The sequence below is a fragment of the Cryptomeria japonica genome, chromosome 11 (assembly GCF_030272615.1).
Source record: "Cryptomeria japonica chromosome 11, Sugi_1.0, whole genome shotgun sequence".
Lineage (NCBI taxonomy): Eukaryota > Viridiplantae > Streptophyta > Pinopsida > Cupressales > Cupressaceae > Cryptomeria > Cryptomeria japonica.
Window position 1 is genome coordinate 210,429,073 of NC_081415.1, and position 27,769 is coordinate 210,456,841.

Sequence of the window (27,769 nt, forward strand, 5' to 3'; positions counted from 1 at the left end):
AGAATTCTATCAAAGATTGTAGAATTTGGCTTTACCCGTCACTTGCATTTGCTTTAAATTGTCTAAACTAGATTCAACAAATCCAGTTTTTTGTACGTCTTGTAGTCGCAACATACCATGGAGGCGTATATTTGTGAGGTATTCTTTCAAACAAATTAACTCTTTTGTATATCCTCTTGAGGCCGCAAATTTGGTACATTGAGGGACCTTGATAAATAGTTCACTTACCGTGTTTTATCTTGTATATTTCCATTCATTGCATTTCATGAAGCCTCATCTTTTAAGACATTATGCCAATCAGTTTGCACCTATAATTAATCCATATTCTTCTTGTGTCGAATTGTCTTTGCTCAAAGTCTCTAAAGCTTTATTTAATATATCCATTTTGTAAGAAACATGCAATCACTACGCTAGATGAAAAGACACTTCTTTGGGACATTCTACTAAGCAGCTCACTTGTTATTTGTTTATACTTTCGCATTATACACATATGCCTATCAAATAATTTCCAATCATAATATCTGGCAAAACTTTCTTTGACACTATGAGTGTCCTTACTTTGTTCCAATGTTCTGCTAGTCGCACTTGTTTGAAGTTTCTAAAACTTTTTCAAGTTATCCATTTTGTATGCTATCTAAGAAATAATCACATTTCATATGATGACATTTCATTGAAGCAATCTATCAAACAATTTGCACACCTTAACCTATGTTCTGTCCTCAAACCAATTTTCCCAAACTTTGTGTAGAGAGGATAACGAAAAAGGTTATTGAATTCGGATTTACAACTATCAATTGCACATGTTTGAAATTTTCTAAAGTATGCTTAACAAATTCATTTGTGTGTAGACTCTAATCATTTCATTTCATTATTTGAGATGATGTCTCCTTGAGCCATTCTTCAAATGGTTCGTGTGCCTTGAGTATGGTTCCACATTCTATAAACAAGCTATGAGATCACATTTCTTTATGGAACCTTCTAAAATACTTTAAATGCCTTGGTAATGCTTTCACATTTTGAATAAATGCTGGTTATAATGGTCGCTACATCTTCCAGCATTCCAACTATAATGTTTGATCAAAACCAATACAATCATGCATTTTACAAGATGACATTGCTTGGAGAATTCTGTCAAACAAATCAGATGACTTGTGTCTAGCTTCCACATTTTTCATTGAGACAATCTGTTAGACAGTTTGCCTGCTTATATTGAACTGTTGCACAATGCATTAGTGCACACTTTTTTGTATATCTTGCATCTATCCCATTCTATGAAAGATCTTTATGAGAAATTTTGTCAAAACATTCAAGTGATCTCCACATTTTGTATGCATGTTTTTAATAGTATTTCCAACTAAAATATGGGAAAAGAATTTGCACTTTGTGTGACAAACCAAATGCAATTCTTAAATTTTATTATGACTGCCACACGTGGGGAGGAAGAATGGAGTTTTTGTGCATATCTAATAGAGTATTCGGAACATTAATCGCCATTTCCATTATGCTTCGATGTTTGTCCAACTCTGCTACATGCATTTTCTTGAAAGCTCTCCATTTTATGTACGACCTGCAATTGAATGTTGAGCATTGTTGAAGACCCCAGATTTCCAGCTTTTGAAAGGTTCTTGAAAAATGGTTACAAGCAGTTTACAGTTTACGGTTCTTGAAAACCCAAACATAAAATTTAGATTTCAAAGAGAATTCGTGTAGAAGGTTAAGCTTTGGGCTTCTTAAGAAGCAAAATTTGAGGTTTGAAAAATTTCACCCAAAAGTTGGTGTTGGGGAAAAATAAATGCGAAAGTTAGCATTTAGAGTTTCAAAAATGCGAAAGTTAGAGTTTGAGGATGCAAATGTGCAAAATTCAAGGTTTGGGAAATTTTTTTACAAAAGTTAACACTTTTTAAATTTTTATGTGTAGGAAACCATCAAGGGACAATATTTTCAAATTTGTGCATTTAAATGCTTTCAATTTGAACTTGTATAAATAGGGCAACACATATACATATACATATGCATACACATACACATATACATATACATATACATATACATATACATATACATATACATATACATATACACACAGACACACACATACATATATATACATATAAATACACATACACATACATAGACGCATATATATATATATATAGGGGTGTGTATGCACATATACATCTATATACATACATATATATATCAATGTATAGATATACATGTATATGTATATATGTGTGTGTGTGTGTGTATTTAACATGTTTGATGATCTATATATATTTTATGATATATATATACATTGGACGATCTCTACATGTTTGTTTATGATGATGCACATGTTTACTTATTCATGTGAATAGGTACATAAATACATACATGTACATTTGCATCTTATGTTGAGATCTATTTGATGTTTATCTGTTAGACATATTTATATATATGTTATATTGTTTAGCCATGTCCTAATGTTATATTTATCTATACATGTTTAATGAGATATATGTACCTTTTATGACACATTTGATTATATATATAAACTGGATGATCTGCATGTTTGTATATGTTTGTTTGTGATCACACTCATGTGTTTACTTATTCATGTGGACAAGTATATATACATGTGTGAACATTTACATATCTATTATGTTGATCTATTTGATGTTTTTCTATTAGTCTACATGTCAATATGTAAATTAGATGTTCTAGCCATGTCCTAATTGTACATATCCTTCTACTTGACATGGTAAGATACAATATTAATTTCAAAATAGAGCTCACATAAAAAATTGGAATGAAAATTTCATAAAAATAAACTTGATATCACAAAAGAATATAAATCATCCCCTTAAGCCATGACCTAATTACATATCCTTAATGAACATTTAAAAATCATGTTAAACATTAAGATACTTGATATAATGTATAAATAGATGAAAAAATTAATATATTGTGCATAATGAAAATTTTGTTAAACTAAACAATTTATCGCATAAGACATTTACATCCCCAAGTTCTAGCTATATCATAACTAGTATACTTATATTAAAAAATTATATGTAAAATATGCCGAGAGATATCTTATAATAAAAGAGAATCATTGTAAAATAAATGTTCTTACTAAACACTAAGAATATGAATCCATTAAATTCCTGCATGCAAAAAGTTGTGAATCTAGTTGGACACAAGTAGTGAGGGTTCAATTTTATTTGGAGTAATAAAATAACACCTCCACAAAAACTAAAACATGGCATATTTAATTCATTTACCCGTCATTTGCATGTCAAATTGTTTCAAAAATGGACTTTTGTTTATGGACATTTTGATGTCATTGTAGATGCCTCTTGGCATAATTACATTCCCAAGTAATACACTTAAACATTAGGTTAAGCGTTAAGATACAATAATTAAAATTGATCACATAAGAAATATCCATTGCAATTACATCCCCTTAAGGCAAAAGTAACAAGATCATTTAAGAAATATATCATAAGAAATATCACAAGATCACACAAGAAACGTCAAATTATTCAACATTGACATAAGTTGCAAACATATACATTATTTAGGCCACGTCAAGTGGTTCAACCCAATCTTGGATATGATGTAATATTCTCTTATGATCATTAGTATCTATTCTCCACTTACGAATTCCATGTCCTAAGACTAGATGAAGAGATAAGGTGTTAGCAAGTACTAGGTGGCTATATTGATAGACTTTGTTGTCATGTTGATAATTAATGAAGTGAATCCCATGTTTGACTCTTTTGATTTGATTCAAATATGTTCCTTACACAACAATTGAACCTACATAGGAAACAACATTTCAAACCTGTTAAAGAATTTGCATAATAATTTATATTTCTTTCAAACAATGAGTTCTAGAGTGAATATAAGATACTATAATTTATTTCAAATACAAATTTAAGATAAAGCATTGAACTTGTGGGAAACAACATTCCATCACCTGTTTCTTGTCTTCTTAACTTCTTCCCCTCCTTTGTAGAGTGTAATAAATAGTGGCACCTTCTTCATTTACAAGCACTGCTATGACTGCAAAACCATGTCCTACAATAAATTTAATATTTGATTTTTACTTAGAGATCTAGATATATATTAAAAAATATAACTATTAAATGTATTATTTTATACATATAAATTTGTATGTACTAATTTTGATCAATTATGAAATATAGTCATAATTAGTAGAAGTTAATGGAATGTCATCGAAACTTTCATAATCATCCTTGTCATTTCTATCAATAATAGTCGGTGGCGTCAAATTCCATGCATTGATATATCCACAAACTTGGTTGTTGCATTCATCATATTTTCCAGAAATATAGTCAAAACACAAGCATGAGTATTCCATGGTGTCCAATGACCACATATGACTATCTGCAGTCATGACAAAATGCAAGGATCTTGTCTTTTTTAGCCTCTTTCATCCATGCATTTTTTTCTATCCATGCCTTCAAAACATTAAAAAGTACACAAACTTTTAATTCAATATTAACTTTTTAAATTTTTAAATAATTTGAAAACCAAAATAAGTTCAAAAGATCACATACAAACATGTGCATACCTGATATCTCCCAAAATACTCTATATGGTATGACTTGTTCTATTATTGAAGATGTACTAGCCTCATTTGGTGGAAACTGCATCTTACACCATTCAATTGCATCATGTGCATATTTTATACCAATTCCCTAATAATTCATTTGATACTTTCTTAGAGCATGTTTAATGGAATCTCTTGCACCATCATGCTCACCCTTTCCAAGTCCACTCTTGAAGAAAATTCAAACATGTGGTATCTTTTGATTTTTATGATATCTACATAGTGCATAAAATAGTCTTGACAATTTGAATTGTGTCATACATCCATCTAACTAAATAACATGCTTTTCAATTTTTATGCCTTTGTTTTCCAAATACCCATAAAACTTCTTAAAACAATGTTCTACAAAATGTGTGTCATGCTCTTTATCAACACTAACATAAAATTGATATTATTTCCTAATGACCCATGCTTCAAATGTACTATCAACACCATCCAAATCTAGCCGTGCATGTCAATAACATACCTACATGATAATAGTGATCTAGTCTAAAAAGTAGTATTATTATTGAATCTTTTTTGATGTAGAAAAGAGTAATATTCTAGAAAGTTGACAACCAATTGAAAAGTTCTAGTTTGGAAAGTGTCTCTTAGTGATTGGAACTATTATTTTTGCCACTTAGAGAAAAAGGTATCATGTATATAGGTTTGACTCAATTTACAAAAATTCCCCATAAAGGTTCAAATAGGTATCTCCTCTTCTACATATTCTAACCTTGAGTATTCTTTCCTAAATTTTGTTTCAGACTTAACATACTTTTAATTATTACATCTTATAGTCCCTCTCATCTCAGTATCTTCATTTCTCAAAGAGAATTGGGCCAAATTACCACATGTTTCATAAAATCCTTTTATGTAGTTCATTTCACATATTGCATTATCATCCGATTTATCACATAAAATTGATGCTAAAATCTGATATGGTCGTTTAGAGGGAGCATTTTCAAAACCATCACTTCTATCATATTTCAAAACACTTGATAGTAGAGATCAAATTAAATATGATAATGATAACAACAAGTTTCAAAAGCTTTGTTTATCTTCACATAATATGGCTTTATTTTTTCAAACATTGTTTGTCCAGTCTTTATATTGGGATTTGAATTAGAAAATGATAAATACAATTCATTTTGCAATGCGTCCAACCAATGTTTTGTATGTAGAACATATTCATGTTGAGATTGATAACATCTCTACTTTTTTATGAAGGATGGTTATGATCATTCCAAAATATTGTGTTCAAGTTTCTAACTGCATCTTCAATCCCATTAGAATGAGAAGCTCTACACATTATTGTCCAATTTCTTTCCAAGGTACTATCATCCAAATTGAGTTTCCTTTTCACATAATGTGATATTATCTTGCTACTATAAACCATCTCAGATGAAAGTGAAGATATTTGTCTTTGACATATATCACTCTTCTTTAAATGTCCTTATCTGTGAAAGTAGATTGTTTCCCAATGGAACATTTCTTAACATTTTCAACAATGTCTTTTTGTAGGTGAGAAAATTTCCTCTTTTTCAATGTCATATCTACACCCAAATATTTTAGTGGCTCTTTTAACTCATTATGGAGAAGTTGAATTGATAATAGTTGGGCTTTTTCAAGTGTATCAATATTTTCAAATTGAGCAATAATAGTATGTGTAGGTTGTTCAACATAATATCTCAATTTATCCACATCCATTTGAAGTAATACTTTCTATGTGGAATACTTTTTATGGTTTAAAAATCAATTGAAGTCTTGTTCAATTTGATCTGTATAAGGTACAAAAATAGAGCAAGGTAGGATTGGGGCAAGATCCACTTTCACACAAACATTGGAATAGGAAGCCACAAAATATGTGATTGAATTTGACTAACTTTTGTCAAAGAGAGTCAAATGGTGTTGGAAGTATGAGCTTGTATGGTTTTCATTGATGTCAAACCTAGTTATCTGGATGGATTTTGGTTTGGATATGCTCTTAGTTGTTGGAATTGTGTTTTGTGTTGTAGATTGAGTTTGGTATTGGCATTTCAATTCAAATAGTTATTTCTATTCTCTGGCAGTAAATGTGTCTGTCAAACTCATCCAGAAAGTCTTCGGTGGCATCCAAATATGTTGCAGATTGTGTTCTAGTTTAGTGTACATATTTTTATGGCTCATGCACTATTCTCAAATTTCTTCTCTGGTGGTTTCTTTGTTCCATAAGAGATATTTGTTGAAATATGTTAAGGATATTCATTTGTGTTATGATTCAGTGTGTTCAATTAGCTTCTATTAAAATATTAAATATACATCTCTAAACAATGCTCTCTATGGATTCCCTGAAGTCGCTACTATGCAACGCATCCAAATATGAACTAGAAGTCTTGAAACAAAGATGAAACAATGATAATATTTCACAACATAATAAACATCTAAGATCCATGTGAAGGTTCATTTTAAGCACCAACCCAAATATTCCTATGATAATATTTCTACATGAAATAAGATAAGACATACCATCACATATTAGTAGTCATTACCAACACGAATCAATCTAAAACACTCCATCATTACATTGAATAATAATCTCATCTTGATCTAAATTACACCAACCTCCTTCTAAATTGTCCATGAATTTTTAAGAATATAGTTATAATGCTTCTGAAAGACACATAGCATATATACTAGTTACAATTATTGAATAACTTGCAACTTAATGATAAAGTTATTGGAATGAAGAAGACAAAGATATTTTTCAATGCACATGAACAATTCACCTATCCCCAATGGAGGTTGGAAATAACCACTTGACCATGTGAAACCCTCATGTCCACCTCACCATGCTCAAAAGACTCAACCAACTTATGCAGCAATAGAGACATAATAAAAGAAGCAAGAAAGAACAAAAAAATCACATAAAAAGATCATAATAAAGCTTTAGAACTTTCAGAAATCATACATTAATCATCATATTATTCTAAAAGAACATTTGGTAATAAACCAGTTTCATGCAAGCTTCAATCCAGATACAATCCAACCATGACTCAAAGGATCAACCAGATCACAATATGCGAATCTTAATCCTTATTCTCAATTTTACTTCCTCTACCCCTACAAATGATTACATAACATCATATTTATATGCACCAGAACATATTCAGGTTGGCCTCATAAGATTACATTCACTAATGTAGGAAAATCAAATGTGTAGTTAGGTCAGCCCTAAGATTTAAGAGATCTTTTCAAAAAATAATAACCAAGTGATGCGGTTCAACAAGAAGGTCGGTCACATACCAAATAAAATTGAAAAAGATCCAAGATGGATCCACATACCAAGAATCACATCGTTGATTAAATAAAACCAACCGGTAAGCACAAGAACTATCCTGGAACCCAGAAACAATCAACCAAAAGAGATAACTGACCGAAAAAGAACCCAAATGAAATGGAAATCTGGAATCAATCACATGAAACCATCTAGAAACCAAAAATAAGATCTTCCACAAAGAACAAGAAATTACCAATACATACCGGTATGAACACAGAATAGTGCATAAAGAACTAAACAAGAACAAAACTGAAAGGAAACATTTTTGGTTGACGCAAGATTGCTCATCGATCAGGGATCCTCCTGCATCAGACAACTCGAGTAGAAAAATATGTTCCATGAGAGGCAACTCATGAACATATAAAAGGATTTGGAATGAAGATCCCATTCTCATTTATGATCCAAACATCTTTTTAATCTGCCAATCTCTTCTTTATCTCTTCTCGTGCCTCAATCAGCTTCTCTAACCTCTAACTCCCTTTGTTTCTCTTTCTTTGCTTCAGATCTGCACATTCTCTCTATTTCTGCAACTCTAATTTGGTTCTTCCACAAGACTTTATCTGGTTTGTTACCATCAACTCTCTATCATCCGGTTCTATCTGTCCATCAGACTCATTTGTTAAATCCTTCTACCAACTAATGTCACCCTCTGGTATAATCTCTGCAACTAGTTCTATCATATCTTTCTTCAAAACCTCAAGTATAACCTATGCAACCATTTTTGTCAAACCTTCTGGTATAAACTCTACCACCATTTCTTTCAAACCTTCAGGTATAACCTCTGCCACTGGTTTCTTAGTACTACAACTTTTCTTAGGACTCAGATTCTTCACCTACTTCTCTTTCTCCTTCAAAGAAATCAATGTGAATTTCTACCCATCTTTTTCAATAGTAACTAGGTTTCTTATACAGTCATAAATAACTTGTCTATCATATTGCCACGACTTTCCCAATAAGACATGACAAACACTCGTAGATACAATATCACATAAAAAATTAATTTCTGAAAGGCCTAATATTGAAATTCATAAAACACTGTTCCTTTATCTCTATCTTCTGATCATCTTATAACCAACTCACCTCATAGGGACAAGGATGCTTAAGCCTCTTCAATCCAAGATTCACAACCATCTTAGATACTAAATTATCAGTACTTCTACTATCTACAATGACCTTGCAACACTTAGCACCTGATTTGCACACAATCCAGAAAAGACTCTTCCTCTAAGTAGTTCCGGTATCCTTTCTTTTGAACATAAGGGATTATCCCCACTCTGGTGTATAGTTAGATCTAGTACCATCTGGTTCCTCACTTGCTACACAACTTCTTGACATTCCTTTCTTACATTCATAGAATCTATTTTTGATTTCTCCACACTTGAAGCATTTGCTAGGAAATTCTCTATTGGTATTGCTGCTACCTTTCCTTGGTGTCTTCTACTCTGGTTCTTTACTCCACTTAGGTTTTGACTCCTCTTCTTCAACTGGTTTCTTCATACTATCACTCATTTTGAATTTCTCCTTTCCTTTATTTAGTTATCTTCTCAACTTCTCCTCAGCCTTCAAAGCATACTCGTGACCTTCTTCAACTGTGGAAATCTTTAGCATACTCATCTCAACTTGAATGTTTAAAACAAGCGCATTGATGTACCTCGCCACCTTTTCTCTATCCATCTGCATGTCTAGAGCTGATTACCTCCTTGTAGAATTCCTCAGTATATTCCTTCAAAATCTTGTTTCTCTGTTTCAGGTTCTGCAACTTCTTGAACAACTCCAGTTCATAGTCTCCTAATATGAACTTGGCCTTCAATCTTGCAACCATCTATCTCCACCGGTTGATGTTCAATTCACTATTCTCTACTCTTTCTTTCTACAACTCTTTCCACCACAAGGCAACATGCTCTTTCAACTTGGTCTATGCCAACGTGACTCTCTGCGGGTCCTTAACATCCTCAAACTCAAAGTAGTCCTCCAACTCTCTGATCCAATCGATCAGATCTTCCGGGTTCAACGTTCCAAAAAAATTCGAAACCTCAACTTTATACACTTTACTTCCTTGCGCCACTACTTTCAGGAATCTTTCCTCTCTCTCATCTTCTGGTGCTTCAACTTCATCAAGCTCATCACCGACTTCCAAATATTCATCCTCAGAATCAGGGTTTCTTCGCAAACTGGCCAAAGAATTCCATATTTCATTCCTCACTTCATTCTTGAATTCTTGTATCATCTTCTCTACCCTCTAGGAGTTTGTTCTCCTCAGTGGCATCTCTTCTTCCACTCCTATAAACTACCTCAACTCAATGATCTAATTACTAGTTTCAATTCCCTCCCCTCAACATTCTATTGAACACATGTGCAACCTATCTCTAATCGATGGTTTGTCCACCTCTAGGAATGCCTCAATGTTTGCAAATGATTCTTCCACTAGCTAGACCATAACCATCTTTGATACCACTTAATGCAGCTATAACCGGTAAAAATTGTCAAAACAGTCAACCAACTTATGCAGCAAGAGAGACACAACGAAAGCAACAAGAAAATACAAAAAATTCACATAAACGGATCATAATAAACCTTTATAACTTTCAACAATCATCATATTATTATCAGAGAACATCCTATAATAAATTGGTTTCATGCAGGCTTCAAGCCAGATACAATCCAACTGGGACTCTAAGAATCGACCGGATCACAATATGCAAATCTCAATCCTTATTCTCAATTCTACTTCCTCTTCCCCTACAAATGATTACATAACATAATATTTATACCCACCGAAAAATATCTGGGTTGGCCTCAGAAGATTACATTCACCAATGTAGGAAAATGAAACATGTAATTAGGTTGTCCCTAAGATTTAAGAAATATTTTTGAAGAATAACAACAAAGTGACACGATTCAATAGGAAGGTTGGCCACATGCCAAAGAACATCGGACAAGACCCTAGATGGATCCACATACCAAGAATAGCATCGATAATGAAGTAAAATCCACCGGTAAGCACAAGAACTGTCCCAGAACCCATAAACAATCAATCGGAAGTGAAAAGAACCCAAATGAACTAGAAATATGAAATGAAGCACATGAGACCATCTAGAAACTAAAAATAAGATCTACCATGAAGAACAAGCAACTACTGATACATGCCGGTATGAACACATAAAATTGTACAAAGAACAAAACAAGAACAAAACTGAAAGGAAATACTTTTGGTTGATTCAAGATTTCTCATCAATTGGGGATGCTCCTGCATCAACTAGAGTACAAGGAAAAAAAGACTTTCATCACATAGCCTGAACACAAGTTACACTGGTAGCCTCTTTAGGGCTTCGAATCCCATTGATAGCTTGTGTAGAATTAAAATAGTGCTTTCATGAAGAGAAAGAAGTTTAATTATGTTGGATCAATCCCCTATAGATGATCAGGTCTTCCCTATCTCATCCTTAGTCTATACAAGAATGCAAGGTCAAGGGTGGGGTACCATATTATCTTATGAATATGTCTTGCCCTAGCTCTTTAACTAGGTTATCACTAAATTAAGAGCCTTTCCAATGAGTTACCTTGACAACCTCTTTAGGGCCCTAACCCTCATTGAGAGTCATATCTCTTGATACATCTATTTATTCATACCTTGAGGTTCATATCAATGAATTCAAAAGGAACAGAGCATATAAATCTCATATTAGACATCTGTGAATCCATTTTCAAAATATTAAACACATAATCGGATTTAGGACATTCACAAGACACCAACAATCAGTGGTTAGCTGTAAAATAACATATGAATTAAAAATTAACCGATTTCTCTCACAACAAAGTGTAGTAATGGTAATAAGATCACTATATACTCCTAAATGAGGTCAGTCAAACCCAAAAAGACATAACTAATAATCTACAATACCTAATTAAGCCTCTGGGACAATCGAAGAACTCCAAAAAAACAAAACAAAAAAAACCTAGAACTAATTCCTATGCATTTCATCTAATTTGTTGCATAATTGTGGCCTAGAACTAAGTAATTGCAACTTAAACTATATACTTGTAGACTAAAATTGTGCACTTGCCAAGGTTGAGTTATGACATCTAATTAGGCAATGTGATGACTTAGAAGGAAAAATTAGAGGAAGACCCATTTGAGAAGTGCCCGATTACCTTCCATAAAGTCAATCAAATAACTCCCAAAACCCATACACAAAAAACAATGTTTTTAAAAAAACATAAGCAACCTCAACTAGAGCATATCATTAAATTACACTAGTAATGAAAACATGTTATGGATTGATACAAATGATATCAAAACCTCACATTTCCATTTCAAAATAAGAGAAATTTAAGAGACACAAAGGAACAGGGAACATGAAGATCCCTACCTCCAAAATGAAGATCAAGGAAGAAGGAGAAACTTGCACACAAAAGCTCTCGCCAAAAGTTTCCAAATCAATTGAAAATCGAAGGAAATTCCCATGCCAATCAATACTCAATATCAATAACAATCTCCTCAAGAATTCAAGGAAATGATTGCACTCATTCTCGTTTAAAACCCTTATCAAACTCCTTCCAAATATTGTAACAATAACTCTCAAAATCTCCACTAAAAGTTGTAGGCTCAGAATCCCCCAAAACTTCCCAAAAAAGCAACAATAAAAATGCTTTCCAAAAGATATGTATGGGAAACAACCATTCCCAATCAACATATAACCAATTTTATAAATAATTTAATAAATGTTTCAATTAATAAATCACTAAAATGTAGTTACTCCGACACAATAATCATATATTAATAAATTTATATTTTTATTTAATTATTCACCCCACCAATAATGTATATGCATTTTAATGTAGTGCTCGAGACCATACAATAAATACAAGAGATGGAATATAGGGATATGAGTATAATTAAATAAATAATCATTTATAAATATAATTATAGCACTTAAGGTATAAATACCACTTAAAAATAATATAACCTAAACTAATATCATAAATAATATAAAAATCACTTAATAAAGTATATTATAGATTACAATAATATTTACCATCATAAATCCACCAAAATCACACAAGCCACAATCATTGACATAGGGTAATTGGACATTGCCTCCTTGACAACCTAATAAGGTATACTCAAGACTACGATAATCACCCTAATTTGAGATGATGACTAGGGTCAGATTAGATGGGCCTTAATACTATCTCCATGTGAACCACCACTAGGGATAATATAGGAGCACTTAGACTTTTGAAGCCAGATGGTGTTGATGACTTGAACCTGCATCAATGATAATATACAATACCTATATGTACATATATATACATATACATATACACCTAATCATGATACATACATAAGAATGTCAAAAATCAATTTCCCAATAAGATCACCTAGAAAACATGTTAGTACATCATAATAATACATCCTCCTCATATCAAAAACAATAGGAAATCATAACTATAACCATAAACCCTAATACCGCCATTAGGTCCTTATATATATAAATCATCATGTAACATTATCATGTCTCGAAACATAGAGTCACTATGCATAAAAAACCTTTTATATATCAATTGAGTATGTCTCCTCCTAATAGATATATGTACAACTAAAGTCAACATAAGTCCAAAAGCAATATAATTAGGAACCAAACATTGAAGGTGTTACCAAATGTCATTATTCATTATCCCAAAAGATATCACGTAGTAAAAATAGTTAGAAATATGTTTAACAAGTAGTCATTACATCATTATCAGAGTATCATCAAATTGCCACCTCTAGGCATTGGTATATACATATAAAAAACAAAAATATTAAATGCATGGGAAGGAAATTTTAAAATCACATGCATCCTCATATATTGAAATAATTTGATTCACCCCTTTCCATCAAACATTCATAGAAACATTACCATGCTACTTTCAATAATGAACTATATTAGTAGAAACATTATCATCATAGTGACCACTAGATCTAACAATTATCTCAATCTACATTGATTATCATTTAAATATTTCCTTCATTTGCATATAAGTATACGTTCAGTATCATAATACCTTCTTTATTTTCTAAGGGTTAGAGAGGTGTTATATCCTTCCTCCCTTGGACACAACTTACTCTTGAAAATCACAAAAGCTAAGATGGAAACATAGTACACATTAGTCTTGAGAGTTCTTTAACCAACATCAAATATGCATTATTTTCTAGACACATGGAACAACATAGCTTTGAATTTCTCATAAAAATGGTTATCTAATAGATTGAAACATCCAAATCTATTTATTTTCTATTATTCCCTAGACTTCCAATTTCAAATATGGTAGTAAGAACAAGAATTTTTCCATTATTTAATAATTCAAAATCCATGTATTACTCATAATAAGAAACAAGATGCATCATTATTCACCAATTCAAGTATAGTATGCACAACAATTCACTCAATTGCATTCAATATACAATCACCTCTAATAGACATATTTATAGGATATAATTTCAAATTTTAAATTTTTTATAAGATTGGTATCCATAAGACACAAAAACCATAATAAATTAACACTTTTTCAAGCATGATAATACATTTCTAACATCTATATACAACAATAAAATGAATAGATAAACATTTTACACAAACACTTTACGCAATCATACTTACCCACATCACCAATAGGTACACATCACAAGGCTACAAAAGCGGGCTTGTCTCTTTGAACAAGTCCTCATGCTGGGTCATAGAGTACACCCAATATCTAGAGTCCATAGCTCATAATCCCTAACCCATACCTCTCACTCAGTAGCTTGATTGTGTTAGTCCATACACACATATGGTGAGACCCTCCATATAGGACCACAATGCCTATCCCTTGTTCATGTAAGGTAATTATCCATTAAGAGATAGTCACCAATCCTATGTGGGTATGGATCCTAGTTGCATAACAACCTCACATACCCCCATCCTTAATGTTCCCTATGTTTTCTTCCTTGTCTAAAATCAACCAAGTTCACCTTGTACATCCTTGGAGAGGAACCACAATACAACACTATCTCCAACATTCAAAAATAGTAAAGATAAACTAGTTTGGCCAAAAAAGTTTAATAATGAGAGAGAAAAAAATAAATAAACCATTTCAACAATAAAGTAAAGAAAATCCATGGAATTAACAATATTAAATCAAATATAAGCATGAAAGCTATGTGAAAAAGATTCACAACCAATGGCCAAACCATAATAAATAAGGATAAATAAATTTACTAGTCCACACAAGCAAGATAAAAGAAATCATCATGTATTTCACATTAAATCACTATGTGAGTTAAATTAGCCAACAAATAAAGGAGGGAACAATCATCTAGCTATCTCAATAGCTCATCATATGATGTTGAGTGAGCATACTACCCCACATGCCAAGGTAGTATACTCATTGGATACACCCTATATCATGTCATCACATGGTATGATAATATATCAAGAGGAGAAGACACATAATGGTTGCATGTCGAATAGTAATGTGCCTTGCAAATAAAGCACGAATAAACCACATCCCACATAGATATACCTCACAGAGAAGGATTACATAGGTTATCACCATACCAAATAGCCCAAGGAACTTTATTGTTGCTACTATCCCTAAGCATACTAACTTATCAACAACTTGTGGCTAACAAACAAACAAACAAACAGGACATAGATGGTATGGTATTCCCATACCTATATGCAAAATAGAATCTGATGCTCTGCAAAAAGGAATGGATGTTAGGAAGACAAACACAAACACACAAGAATAAAAAAAACATTATTGTTAGTGTTAGAAATCACAAAGTAAAAACTATCCTAAGCAACCACATCAAGAGAGACACTACACACAAAACATAAAGCTTAATGAAACTAAGAAATGCAACAAGAAATCTCCAAATTCCCTCCACCATGTTTGTAGCTTCTCCTCCCTCATTCCTCTCCTTTCCAAGTTCCAAATGAGTGTAGCTCTCAATAGCTTTTTTCACTATGGATGTCTTATGGAGATTGAAGATTGAAAATTCTTTAAACTATGCAATGCAAGTGTAAAAAAAACTAAATATGATATATTGTCTAATTAGATAATGTTAATTTTTTACCAAAATAACAATAGTAAATTATGCTAAATGCTCTGTAAATTTCACTATAGGTTAAATGCATGCAAAATTTTGGAGTATGGATGCTAACTTCTAGATGCTTGAGTATGCTTGTGAGTATGCTTGTGAGTGTTTGAAAATGAGGAATGTGAGCTCTATTTATAGTAAAAATGGAGCAATGGATGGTTGAGATTGAGTAATCTCAACAAGGATCAAGATTGAAGGGTTTATGATCCATGTGAGGGCTTTCAATCCAATCCCAGGATGACAAATGTCATCAAGAGATGGGTTGAGAAGGGAGGGAATATGCATTTAATTCTTGACATGAGTTGAGGGTTCACTTGGGAGGTAAGGTTAATGTGGAGTTGAATGAATAAAGCCATTATCCAATGAATAATGCTTTTATCCAATGGATAAACTATTGTGCAAGAGTTAGTGAGGATAACCATGGTCAAAGCAATAAATGCTTGAGGAGACACGTGGGTTAAATGGGGATTGAGCTAGAGGTAAAGTCTCTAACCATGTGGGTGACTTGAGTTAACCATAAATGGTTATGTAAGAGCCATTAATGGTCATGTAAGAGTCATTAGTGGTTTGGAAGACTTTAGAAGTTAGATTGTTGAACACATAAAGCATTAAATATTTTTTAAAGACTTCGGAGGCTTTGAGAAGTGACTTCAAGTTGCTTAGGAATGTGACAACATTTAAAAGATGGATTAGGCTAAATAGGAATGATTAAAAAGTGGTCAGAAGGCTCTAGAAGGGGATTTAGGATTGCAAGTGGGTTTGGTGGGTGAGGGAAAATAGGATTTAAATTAAAATAAAATTAATGTTTCAATTATGGTTGCAACTTGAATTTGTAGAAGAATGCAAGTGGGGGATGATTTTTGTGATTTAATTAAATCTTTTAAATATTTATTTAAAAGAGGAAAGAGGTTTTAAATTAAATAAATATAATTTATTCATTTAATTGATTGTGACTTTGGTTTAATGAATTAGTTGAAAATAAATTCAATAATTTATTTAACTAATAGGAGAATGGTTGAGGATGAATGAATTAAATATTAATTTAATTAACTATTGGCTAGTGGATAAATAATCAAATAAATTGAAAATATTCATTTAATTAAATAGACAGATTTATGTGACTACAAAATCTTTCATGGATGAATACATACTTCACCATCCCGTGGGTAAACAATGCATGTATTGGCTATTCACAACACTCAATGAACACACTGGTACTAGATATTCACATTTACATGGAGTACTTACTTCTCCAATAACAAATCATTGCTTTCAGAGACAAATTTCATTACTTTTCACATGAATAAACAAAATTAATATCACTTTCATAAATACAAATACTCCTAACATCCATGATAATTTTCTTTCCAAAATAGCATTACATACAATTTACTTATTCTATTATGAAGCTGAATACAGAAGCAATACTTATTAACAATTTCATTTTCATTTCTACATGGCATCACACTAATTCATAGCATATTCATGTCACATATCGTCTCTTTTCAATACATAACATTAACATTTAACAACATCATCAATTTAACAACTTATACAAAAGTCCATCAATCAATAACATGTTATACCATCATTCATTTTACTTAAATTCATTGAATAAGAACACCTTTCTAAGGTTTAATTACGAGGAGGAAATAACATCATTACTTAACATATTTACTTGTTCAAACTCAACATTCATAATTGATCAAAAGATTATAGATTTCTTACAAAAATAAAGGCATTCTCCTTTTTTTTTTCAAATCAAACAAGGACATGGAAGGATGGCTTCCACTTTCATATGCATAACTTTATACATGAAATTCATCACCGTTACCCTACATTAAACACTTGTACTATAACACTATCTACTAATCCAATCTTTCATGAGATTTTCTACTTTAATCCATGTAAAATACATCCCATCTAATTTATTTGTTAATATAGGGTCATGAATATAGTTTGGTAACTTAGGTCCTCAATCAAAGATTTTCTTAAATCAAAAGTTCCTTTTATACACACTAGATCATATTCATAAGTAAGCACTTAGATATTCTAATTGATACAAACTACACCACCAAGTAACATACTTATTAATCATATATCAAGACAGGGAAAAGAGGTAGAGAGAGCTACCAATCAAGCAATATATACTAAATCAAGTTTATCTTATAACCATCACAATACACACCAAATAGAATTCACACATGCTCCTAAGCATGCAAGAACTTCATTTTATTAATCATAGGAAAATAATTTATCATTTTGACATAATAAAGCTATTAAGTATGATCATATCATAACAAATCATCTTATAAATGCATAGCATTATCCATCAAGGAGTACATACAATCTCATTCTAATATATAAACATGATCACCCCATTGGATATTAGAATTGTTGGAATGTGTTGTTGTCATTGATGTCAACATATTCTTGTGTTTCTTGTGCTTCGATATTGCAAACAATTGATTTGTTGTAGATATATTGATGCGAAGTAATCGGTTGTGAGATACTTATCCCTAGTTGGTTCAATACGAGTTTTAATGTTCCACAAGGTGATTTGATTGAGTTATGTGCTTAGGTGTGATGATTGGTTTTTCTATTGGTTCTATATTGCAAAGTTATGATTTCTAGTTTGTATTGCTTTGGAATTGATTATTTATGTTGTGCAGATTTTGTAGAGTGTTTAGGACACTCATGTATGTCCTCATTTTGGGTGGTTCATGATTTGGAACTTCACAAGTGTATCTTTAAGTTTGTTTTTGGTGTTCTTGAGCTTTAGTAGTGTAATGATGATGATTCTTCTTATCCAAGTTGTTGTGAAATAATTCGCATTGCTTGTTGATGTTCTTTAATCATGTTCTATTTGTTTTGGTGGTCTACATTGATTGTGATGCATGTTACTAAATATTTTATTTGTCTGGTGGTATTCTTCATGTTATACAACTTTATGACTGACCCAATGGTTGTTGCGTGTTGCAGATGATCTTGGCCATATATTCAGTGGTGTTGAATGTTTGTGGTTTTGATTTGGGTTCATGATATGTCCTTTCCAACATTGTACTGGTCTGCATATGGATTTATGTATCATGTGCTATAATTTTAAAATTAGGTCTTATGTGTTGAGCCGACCTTGAGGTTAAGGTTGATGATTTGTATAAATAAGTGTTGTAATTATGTAAGATGTATATCTTCAATCGTGTATGCATTCTTTGAGAGTATTGTATATGCAAACAAGAGAAATGATCTTTCTATAGTGTGCAGAAGAGTAGAGAAGTATTGCAGTGCATACAATGTGCTTAACTGAAACCATGATCGGGCATTTGGAGATGCTATTCTTTCAACTCATGTAATGTAAATTGTTTTCTCATCTTTGTAAGGAAGTGAGCATTCCTAGGGTTGTAGCCCTTTATAGTTCTTGAGCAGTGAGCTCTAGGAAGTGTGCCTGAATGCATGTGCATTCCCCATTTTAATATTTTCACATACTACTATGAAGTATCATCATATTGTGGGTAGGTTCCCACTATAAATTTTCCCTTAACCGGGTTTACCATATCAAAAATTTGTGTGCTATGTGTGTTGTTGATGTGGTGTTTATCTTTTCTATTTCTATTCTTGATCAGATTTAGAGTTGAGGTTAATTTTTTAAAGTTTGGTGAAAACTAATTCACCACCCCTCTTAGTTTTCTTGTATTGTTATTGCCAACAATTGGTACCAGACCTAGATCCTCTAGGAGGAGCATGACCACTTGAGAAGATCTAGGATGCTAACTATTTTTTACAAGGAGAGTTCAAGATTTGGTAGAACTAATTACACTATATGGAAGGACTAGATGGAGTGGCACTTGAAATGTCTTGGAGAAGATTATTGGAAGATCACAAATAATTCCTACAATGTTCCTTAGAATGGTCTTGTTACTGTAGCTGAGATCAAGGATGTTGAACATAATATAAGAGATAAAGAAGTATTTCTGAGTGCCCTAACTGATGTAAAGATGATTAATGTTATGGGATTACAAACTCTCATGAGATTTGGGAGAAGCTAAAAAAATTGTATGAGGGAGATAAACATGTGAAAGTTGCTAAATTGCAGAGCTTGAAAGGAGTGTCTGAGTTGCTGAGAATGGGAGAAGCTAGGAATATTTCATCATTTATGGCTAAAGGGAATAATCTTGTGTTGAACATTAGATGTGCTAGTGGAGTCCTCGAAGAAGATGAGATTGTAGCTAAAGTGCTGAGATCCTTGCCTCCTTATAAACAAAAATTTGTTGCTATTGATGAAATCTAGACCATGAGAATCATGACAAGAGATATGTTGGTTGGTAAGCTTGCAGTGTTTAGATTTAGCAAACTTGGTGAATCACATGGAAAAGTTGAGACTACATTTTAAAGATATTGTATCAGGCAAGTAGAAGTATGATCTAGGGAGAGTTCAACTAGGGTTTCCAAATATAAAATGGAAATGAGAGAGATGGAGAACATGAAAGAGAATTGGAAGATCTTGAAGCACTTATTTCCAGAAGATTACCTAAGGGAGTCGGTAAGTATGAAGGGAAGTTACCTTTGAAATGTTTTTTATGCAATAAGATTGGTCGTTTTTCTACTAGGTGTCCTGAAACAACAAAAAGAGTGTCAAAGTATGATAATCCTTACAAGCCTAATCACAAGTATCGATATCGGAAGCAATTTTATTATGTTGTTGATGAAGGTGTGAAAAATGATGAGCCGAAGAAATGAAATTCAAAAGATGAATTTGTGTTAATTTCTATCAAGGAAGATGATCTGGTACCTATTGATTCTACAAGTTGCATAGTTGAAGAGAAATCCTTAACTGCTAAGATTGAAGAGAAATATGAATGGGTGATTGGCAGTGGTTGTTCAAATCACATGATAGGTGATAAAGGTAAATTTCTGAATATAGAGAAGTATGATGGTGATGTAGTAAGATTTGGAGACAACAAAGCTTCTCTGTCTGTGGTAGAGGTTCTATTTCTCTTGATGGTCAACATAATACTGATGATATTTTATATATTAAAGTTTTGAAGCATAATCATTTGAGTGTTTGACAAATGGTTTATAAGGGATATTATTTACAAATCAAGAGTGGGAAATGCAAGATCTTGAATAGCTCTAGTATAGAAATTACATTAGGAACTAAAAATAAAGGTAATATCTTTCATCTAAATACTGGCAAAAAAAGTTGTTTGATTGCTCGGATTGATGAGTGTTAGTTGTGGCATAGAAGGATGTGTCATGTTAACTTTGACTGAATGATCAGGATAAGTTATACTCAAGCTATTAGAGATCTGCCTAAGATAGTAAAGCCTACAAATTTGGTGTGCAAAGAATGTCAATTGGGAAAGAAAACAAGAACTTCATTTAAGAGAAAATTGTATACATCTAATGGGTTATTAGATCTTCTACATACTTATTTATGTGGACCTTCTAGGGTGAGAAGCTTCTTCAGTGATAGATACTTTGTGTTTCTTATTGATGACTATTCTAAAATGATGTGGGTCACTTTTCTAAGGGAGAAATTTGAAGCACTGGAGAAATTAAAAATATTCAAAGCTAGAGTGGAGACAGAGACATGATTGAAGTTGAAGTGTCTAAGATTTCAAAGGGGAGGAGAATTTACTTCCAGTGAGTTTAATTCTTTTTGTGAAGAGCATGGAATTAGGAGATAGTTATTAGCTCTGCGAACCCCTCAACAAAATGGAGTTGTTGAAAGGAAGAATAAAAATGTTTTGGATGTTATTAAAACTATTATGATTGAAGGAAATGTTCTGCATATCTATTGGAGAAAATATATTAGCACTCATATGTACACGATCAAACAAGTGCATATTAAAGTTGATTCTTATGAGTTATGGTTTGGTCACCTTCATAGAGTTAGATATTTCAAAATACTTGGAAGCAATTGTTATATCAAAAGAGAGGAGGATATAGGAAAATTTTATGTGAGATGTGATGAAGGAATATTTTTGGGATATTCTACTAAGAGTAAAGCCTACCGGTGCTATAACAAAAGATAGAAAAATTGTAGAAAGTGAAAATGTGAATGTTGATGAGAGTCATAAAAAAAATCAGAGCATGTGAATATGAATCTAATGATCAAGATGTTACTTCAAAGCAAGTGTAGACTCCATGCATGAAACAAAGTGATCTGAAAGAGTCAATAAATCTAGATGCTGCTAGCGGTAAAGAAGTTCAAGAGATTGAAAACTAGAATAATCAAAAGGCCCCCAGGTATGCAAGATTAAATCATTCAAAGAATTAGATTATTGATGATAAAAATAAAAGTGTTATGACTAGAAGAAAAATTGCTGCTAAAGAAACATGTTTGATTTCCAAAATTGAACTTAAAGATGTTGCTGAATCTTGTAAAGATGAAAATTGGGTAAAATCTATGGAAGAAGAGTTAGATCCAATAGAGAAGAACAATACCTAAAGACGAGAATGTAATTAATAGTAAATGGGTGTTCCAGAATAAAATAAATGAAGATGGAGAAGTTGTAATGCCCCGCTAGAAACCCTAAAGGAAAAACATCACAATCTATGCAACTAAGGGTGAAATAATTTTTTTTTAAAAGAACAAGTGCTTAAATTAAACCATTGCACATCTAATAACACAACAGAAGTCTAACTCCTAAATTTCCTAAGGGTCACCAATGAAGATTACTTCATAAATTATATTAACACCACAGAAAATCCTATTGTTCATCTTTATAGGAAAATTAAATGTTTAAGATAAAAATTCCACAATGAAAGAATTCAAAGTACTCCAAAGCAATCATTTAATATATACAAAAGAATTAAGTAATTGAAATAACATGCATTCCAATGTTTCTCTATTTTACAATATTCAAAAATACATGTTTACAAAAATACCATGAATTACAACGTTACAATATGAAGGTTACATAAAAGTTTCGATACAAGACCTCAAGGTTTCAACTGAACAATGGTCACGAACATGAGCTGGTACATGAACCATGAACTAAGAACACTAGCGAAGCCCTTCCTCACCTAAAGATACATTCCAGAACATCTGATGGGAAGTGGCACTACCACCAGACCATGTGATCTCGAAATGGAACCACCCCACCGTGCTAGGAGATAGTAGAAAACCCTCAAGCAAGTAAAGTAAGACAAGTACGAAAGAAATACATGACTCTGCAAACATTCATGTGACTCAACTCACAAACACTAGTGACTCTAAGGAGAGAGTGTCATCGCATATCTTAAGATGGATACCATGGTACAACCTCCTAGGTCCTGGCTCTCTATCCTGGTAACCTCTCCCGGCTTTCGGCTCCAATTAAGTCTCATGTAGATCCTACCAATCCTTTCACAAAGACAAGGTGGTAAGTTTGCCATTACAGGCCTTCTCATAACATTATGAGCTCTATACAAGCACTACACCAATGCATAAGGCACATTATCTTAATTAATGTTTATTCTAACCACCCCCTAATCAATTTATAGGTTATCACTTTTTAACTGACTTTCGATGGGTTATCCTGTCATCCACTTCGGGCACGACCCCCACTCGAAAGCCACTCCCTCTCATAGGACACTATAGGAAAAGTCTCTCTCTACGAGAACTCTATGGAAAAATAGACAACCATACCTAATCCTAACAAACCATAGGTGAAGGATACATGATTTACTAACCAAAGGTTGACCATTTGGACAAAACACACAATGGCTCACATCCATAAAGTTATACATTGACACCTGACCAAGGAAACATAATAACATAGGACACAATGCTAATGAAACAAGAATTGGAGTTTAAACTTGACAGAAAACACCATTTACACATGATCCTAACACAGGCATTCTTTCCTTAAAATAGTCAAATGCAGAAACAACTTGCAAATAAAGACTTCTAGAAAATAAGAATTACAACTATATTAATACACTATTTAATAAGTCATAAACCTAATGTTTCAATAGTAAGACATTACTCCCCAAACTCTCCTAGAGAAGTAACTAATAAGTCTTAATACCTAGGTTCTGAACGCAAGCATAAATTTCTTTCATATAATAAAAAGTGTACAATATGTTCTTAAACTGCAATATTCTAATCATTTAAATAAAATTCCACTACTATAGCTAATAACTTAATTAAATCTAAAACCCTATGATTTTTCATTTAACTATCCCAAATGACTAATGATACCTTTCCATAACCATAATATAAGAAAGATCATAATCATAACTTATAACAAAAACTTCTGTAAATAATAAGCAAAAACTAAAGTAATTTCTGACCTCTTGTAATCTTGACCGGTTTCCAAGACCTTGACGCCCTTCCGCCAAATAGTAACGTTCCTTTCTTGCAAACCTATCTCCAATTTACTCCCAACACTATCTCAAATCTATCTCTCTTTGATACTTCAAAAGTATCCTCTCTATCTCTCTATCCTATTCTATTTTTCTCCTTCTTTCTATTCTTACTTCTATTCTATTCTTCCTTCTATTCTATTCTTTCCTCTACTCTATTATTTTCCTCTCAAGGTCTACCGTCCTTCCTTGGAAGTGAATGAATCTCCCTTTCTTCCTTCCTCCCACCTCTATTTATCCTAAAATTCCCTATGACTTCTCCCCACTCATAGGCTCGATGATGGTGATTGATGAGGAGTCCTCTATGAATTACATTGAGTTTCCTATTTTCATGGCACCACACCACTAAAGTGATTAAGTCCATATTTATAGATGATACATATGGCTTTTGACTTCAATATTAAATTGACTTTACTATAAATAATTTCCTTAAAACATGAAAATCAAACAACTATCTAAAACATGTTGATAATGGTGGATATGGGTGGGTTTACGTGGGTTGGTAAACCACGTTATTCCCCAAGTTACTCCCTACATTACTTCCTACCCCTTCATTAATTCCTTTCACCACATACCTTAATGGATATGGTTGCATATAAATCGGTGCCTCCATCATAATTTCTTGTTTGACGTGGGGTTTGTATAATGCAAAGGGAGGAGGGTGGTCAATGGTAATACCGACCCCTCCCTTTTATTAAGGGGGGTGGTCGATATTACTATCACCCTCCCTCACATAAACCTTTACTTGTATTAAAGAAACCACCTGGTCTCGGTCGTTACTTGTAATAGTTTCTGCATTTCCTAAGTCTTGGTGGCTTCCAGTATACCATTAAACTTGTTGACTTCTGCTTGCAAATGGTTAGTTACATGAACAGTGATATCCCAAGTATTAATGGCTGCTATGTGGTAGATTGATTTGAACAATATTTCCCATCGTGGAGTATGCTTTAATAGCTTGGTCAATATTTATTGCAATGTGGTTTACTTATTAAACTCCATTGCTCCTCCAATGTCGATACCCAGCTGAATTCTGCATTCAACTACTGGTTTTGCCTACGTGTTGGAATAATGTCACATATCAACTCCTAATACTCACTGTCCTTAGCTCTAAGTTAATCGATAGTTTTTTGTTTAGTTTGGCCACCCTAATGGTCATGCGACATAGTCGCTTATCTAATAAAAACCTGCCACCTTTTATATAACATGCGACTATCTATAATTTACAATGTAACATTTAAACTTAAACATTTTAAAGTTATAATATATAATCATAGTTTTTATATATGTATATTCATAAATACTTTATTATGAATATGCATGTTTATATAATAAGGAAATGTTCACTTAAGCATAATTTCAAATAAGTACACATAATTAAAGGTCACCCTCGTGCCTATAATATATAATCCTAATTTACATATATGCCAATATTCATAACCATGTTTTATGAATACTTATGTTTGTATTATAAAACCATGATCGTATAAATTTAATTTACAAATTTCAACTCAAAATATATAATAAATGATTATGTTATAAGTCATAATGTAATTTATATACATTATAGAATACATATATATATATATATATATATATATATATATATATATATATATATATATATATATATATATATATATATATATATATATATATTTAATCTCAAATGAATACATAGGTATAAACAAATTTCCTGATGTAAACAAATTTCACGATAATTGTATATATAATATATATTTACGATCGAATTCAATGTTATCTAACTAATATTTATTTAAAATTTGTATTATTGTAAACAAAATGATCCTTAATAAAGATGCATTTCTTTTTGCATGAAAGACAATAACCATTTGATCTAGTACGTTAGGTCATAAAATCCAACTTATTCAACTTATAAATAATCATATTAATAATAATCAATATAATTAGTCTTAAACTATATTCACCTACTTCTACACGAAGGACGTTAAATCCTAGCGTCACTATTTAATTCATATTATCAACAATATTTCACCCTTCATAGACAGATAAAACATAACATGCAATAATTAAAATAATTAAACACACAAACTGAGTAAAACTCAAGGAAAAACTCATAAATGATCAAACAACAAAATATGAAGGCCGAACAAACTGACCGGACGACCAACTGACAACACTCACATGAGTGTAACTAAATAAAATAGGGTCAACTACTATCTCCTCCACTTCCATCAGAAAATATAAGGCACGCTCAGACCTGTGAAGCTAGGTGGATACGATACCCCGTACCTACCCGGTACTTGTACCTGCAATATCCTGCATCACCAAACCACACATGCATATATACAATATAGAAAACATGGCATACACACCGATGAAGGAGAATTGCAACGTTCCCTATCTCACTGAAATGAGTGAAGGAAATTGTCCCCTTGCATCAAATACACTTTCAGACACAACATATAATTCCACATTGCATAGTTAAAGTAAAGTGTCAGTACATAGCAATAATCCATAAAATGCCATAAATCATAAGTACTGAAATACTGCAAATAAATTATGCATCTCATATCCATATAAAGCATGAAATAATGTCATATAAGTCTGAATAACAAAACATGGTAATGTATCCACTGAAAACAACAAGAATAAAATATGAGTCCAAATGAGTAGGGGTACTAAACAAGTTGTTCGAAAAAAAGAAAGACTAGTATGTAGTGGTTATTCACAAATGGAAGGTATTGATTTTGAGGAGAAATTTTCCCTAGTATCTATAATTGAAATTGTTAGATTATTTCTTTCATATGCTACTCATAAGAAATTCAAGGTATATAAGATGGATGTGAAGTCAACAGTTTTGAATGGTGAATTGGAAGAGGAAATCTACATTGAGCAACTAGATGAATTTTGATTGACAGAAGAAGAAGACGTGGTATGCAGATTGAAGAAAATATTGTATAGACTTAAACAAGCCGCTAGAGCTTGGTACACTAGATTTGAAAGGTATTTGATGAAGTTGGGATTTTGTATAGGTACTGCTGATAGTAACTTATACTTCAAGATTGATAATGATATTATTTTGATTGTTCAAATTTTTGTTGATGACATTATTTTTGGAGGAGGTGATGATATTAGTAAGAAGTTTGTTGATGATATAGAAAAAGAGTTTGTGATGTCTATGATAGGTGAGATGAAATTATTTCTGGGATTGCAAATTACACAAACTGGCAAATGAATTTTCATATCTCTATCAAAGAATGTGAAGTAATTTTTGAAGTTTGGGTTGGATGATTCTAAAAATGTTGGAACTCCTATGGTGATTGGATGCAAGATGACAAAAGATGATGAATCTACAAAGGCTAACCAAATCCTATATAGATCTATGATTGGTGAG